Source organism: Cebus imitator, unplaced genomic scaffold, assembly GCF_001604975.1.
Source record: "Cebus imitator isolate Cc_AM_T3 unplaced genomic scaffold, Cebus_imitator-1.0 Scaffold19, whole genome shotgun sequence".
In the NCBI taxonomy this organism is placed as follows: domain Eukaryota; kingdom Metazoa; phylum Chordata; class Mammalia; order Primates; family Cebidae; genus Cebus; species Cebus imitator.
In genome coordinates this window covers 111,778-115,725 of record NW_016107334.1, presented here as the reverse complement: position 1 = coordinate 115,725, position 3,948 = coordinate 111,778, and positions in this window count along the sequence as shown.

Genomic DNA, 3,948 nt, shown 5'->3' with positions numbered 1-3,948 from the left:
TGTCATCTTTAACAACTTAGAAGAAAAAAAAAAAGTTGCTTGTTTTCCTTGGGTGATTACTTTCATTATCCAAACAGATTAATGACTATTTCCTACATCTGGAATAGTTACATTTCTTCCGAATGGAAGCTATAATGTGCTTTTATAAAACTAACCATCCTTGGGGACACAATATTGGTGATCTGTTGTAAAAAAAAAGAAAAGGAAAAAAAACTAACCATCTGACATGTTTATAAACTCCCAGGTTAGTCTTGTAAAAGCTTGTAAATCCTGTGAAAAACATACATGCTTGAATATAGAAGCTCAGTAATAGCCCATCTTGAGGTACATTAGAGCTTTTAGAATTGTCTAAATAGGTGACGTACCAGTGGCGCAATGGGTAACGAGTCTGACCGTGGATCAAAAGAATTGTCTAAATATTCCTGTAATATGTCTTGCATTGTTTCCATGGATTTATGCGTCGTCGCTTGGCTTCTCCCTCTCCCTCATTTCTTCATCTCCTACCAGGGTAACTTTTATAAACATGAGGATTTGAAAAAGGTTGTATTCTCTTTTAAATTGTGGCATAAAACTTAACATTGCTAAGAGAAAGAAAGTTTCATGTTATTTAGCCTGATTTTGGGGATGCGGCATTCAGGCATTCGGCCTGATTGTTGTCTTCTGTGATAATCAACAGTTCTGAAAAAGAACAAAAAAGCTCTGAAATTTTTTTTTTTTTTTTTTTTTTGGAGACGGAGTTTCGCTCTTGTTACCCAAGCTGGAGTGCAATGGTGTGATCTCGGCTCACTGCAACCTCCGCCTTTTGGGTTCGAGCAATTCTCCTGCTTCAGGCTCCCGAGTAGCTGGGACTACAGGCGCGCGCCACCGTGCCCAGCTAATTTTTGTATTTTTAGTAGAGACGGGGTTTCACCACGTTGACCAGGATGGTCTCGATCTCTTGACCTCATGATCACCCGCCTCGGCCTCCCAAAGTGCTGGGATTATAGGCATGAGCCACCACGCCCCGCCAATTTTTTTTATAGCATTTCTTGCAATAGATATAGAAGGAAAGTGTTTTTGGATTTTATTTCCTCAAATTTATAAGAGAATAAGAGAAAGATTGAGACTAAAAAAAAAAATGACTTTTTTTGAGGCTAAACCACCAACAATCTGGGGGAAAAATTATTTTCCATTAGATATAATGCTTGTAGCAAATCAAGGTAAGCAAAATAAGCAAAGTGGGCCAGGCACAGTGGCTCACACCTGTAATCCCAGCACTTTGGGAGCCCGAGGTGGGTGGATCATCTAAGGTCAGGAGTTTGAGACCAGCCTGACCAACATTGTGAAACTCTGTCTCTACTAAAAATACAAGAATTAGCTGGGTATGGTATGGACACCTGTAATCCCAGCTATTTGGGATGCTAAGACAGGAGAATCACTTGAACCCAGGAGGCGCAGGTTGCAGTGAGCCAAGATCATGCCACTGCACTCCAGCCTGGGTGACAGAGTGAGGCTGTCTCAAAAAACAAACAAACAAAAAAAGCAGCAAAATAAAAGTCATCTTTAATTCTGTAACCACAAGATGAAATGCGAACATTTTACTATATATCAGTTGTCTAGGGTTTGAAATTTTTTCATCATATTGCTTTGTAATGTGCTTTTATTTATTTTGAGACAGGGTCTTGCTCTATCACCCAGTGTAATGTGCTTTAAAAATTATTTAAAAGTTTAATCTATATACAGTACATGAATACATTCAATCTGTGGATTACGAACATTTTTTTCAAGTTAAAATATATCTATCTACATTACTGCTAGTGAAAGTGTGGCTTACAAATGGTGAATCTGTATCCTGTGTTACTAGTGTGTAATGACATAGTATAGAAATTGTGAGTGTTTAGAAACTATTCTAGTAATTGGACATTATCATTTTTTATTTGTAAAATTCGGTAATGAAAGTTACAGCCTGGGCACGGTAGCTTATCCCTGTCATCCCAGCACTTTAGGAGGCCAAGGCAGGTGGAGTGCATGCCCAAGAGTTCGAGGCCAGCCTGGGCAACATGGTGAAACCCTGTTTCTACAAAAAGAATGACAATTAACCATGCATGGTGGTACGTGCCTGTAGTCCCGGCTACTCAGGAGGCCGGGGTGGGAGGATCATCAGAACCTGGGGAGGTCAGGTCTGCAGTGAGCCATGATTGAACCATTGCACTCCAGCCTGGGTGAAAGGGTGGGACCCTATCTCAATAAAAAGAAAAGAAAATTATGGGTTTATGTATTTTTTATTTCACTTTGACAATAATTTATTTTTCTTGGATTTGTATACAAGTTGTAGTCCTTGGTGGATTGGAATTTTAAGAAAAATACTCATCCTTTACCACAGATAGTTTGAGATAAACTATATAATTCTTGTTTCTTCTTTTTGGAGACAGAGTCTTGTTCTGTCGTCTAGGCAGGAATGCAACGGCATGATCTCAGCTCACTGTAACCCCCGCCCCCTAGATTCAAGTGATTCTCGTAGATTCTCCTAGATTCAAGCCTCAGCCTCGCAGTAGCCTCACGTGTCACCACGTCCAGCTAATTTTTTTGGTTTTATTAGTAGAGATGGGGTCTCGCCATGTTGGCCAGGCTGATCTTGAGCTCCTGGACTCAAATGATTTGCCTGCCTAGGCCTCCCAAAGTGCTGGTTATAGGCATGAGCCACTGTGCCCAGCTAAACTATATAATTTTTTTTTTTGAGACGGAGTTTCGCTCTTGTTACCCAGGCTGGAGTGCAATGGCACGATCTCGGCTCACCACAACCTAGGCCTCCTGGGTTCAGGCAATTCTCCTGCCTCAGACTCCCGAGTAGCTGGGATTACAGGCGTGAGCCACTGCGCCCGGCTAAATTATATAATTTTTAATAGCTACAAATAATCCTATTATAACATGGGTGGGCTGTAATTTATTTCTCTCTTTGCTGAAAGTTTGAGTTTTTTTCATTTCTTTTCTTTTCTTTTTTTGTGACAGGGTCTCACTTTGTCACCCAGGCCAGAGAGGAGTGTGATGATCATAGTTCACCGCAGACTTGAACTCCGGGACTCGAGCAATCCTCCTCCTTTAGCCTCTAGAGTAGGTGGGACCACAGGTGCATGTCACCACGCCTGGCCAGTTTTTTATTTTTGTGGAGATGGTGTCTCACTCTGTGGCCCAGGCTGTGTTTCCTCTTTTTAGAGGCACAGTGTCACTCTGTGGCCCAGGCTGGAGTGCACTGGCATGATCATAGCTCACTGCAGCCTTGAACTCCTGAGTTCAGGTGATTTTACCATGTAGGTGAGACAGGTATGAGCCATCACGCCCAGCAGAAGTTTGGGTTTCCAGTGAATTATCTTTGCACATTTGTGTTAGTTACCCAGACACGTTTGGGGAAGAATGTACAAGCCCTGAAGTTTCCTGTCTGTATGTTGTTCAGTCCAGGTTTTAGCCGTGCCACAGAGCTCCGGCAGTCATGGGCCAACCATAGCATCAGTTCATAGCATCAATCATCACCCAACAGCTGGGCAGCCCCAGGGAGGCCAGGTGGTCCAGAGCCACGCTCCTCCAGCCCCACCAGTTTCATTAGTGTCAGGGCAGCAGCAGTTTCAGAGGCTGAAGGTGCTATTCCGCTCCTTTTCTTGGGTCAAAAAGTTTATCTTTAGCAGGAAATATTGGCTGCAGCTTGTCGGTCACGTGGTACAACTTTTACTCTCAGATACTAGGTATCGAACCACAAGTTTTACTTTGTTTTGTGAAATTTGCTTATGTTTGCTATCTTGGCACCAGTGCCTGATCCAGAGAAGAATTTACTCAAATGTTTGTGGACTGTATGAATGCATGCCACTCAAATGTTACCAGGACTGAGGGGCCCTTTCATACAAAATAAGCCTTAAAATCCATTTCTTGGCTGCTTCCTTTTGAACTCTCTATTCAGCACACATATGATTGGCTACA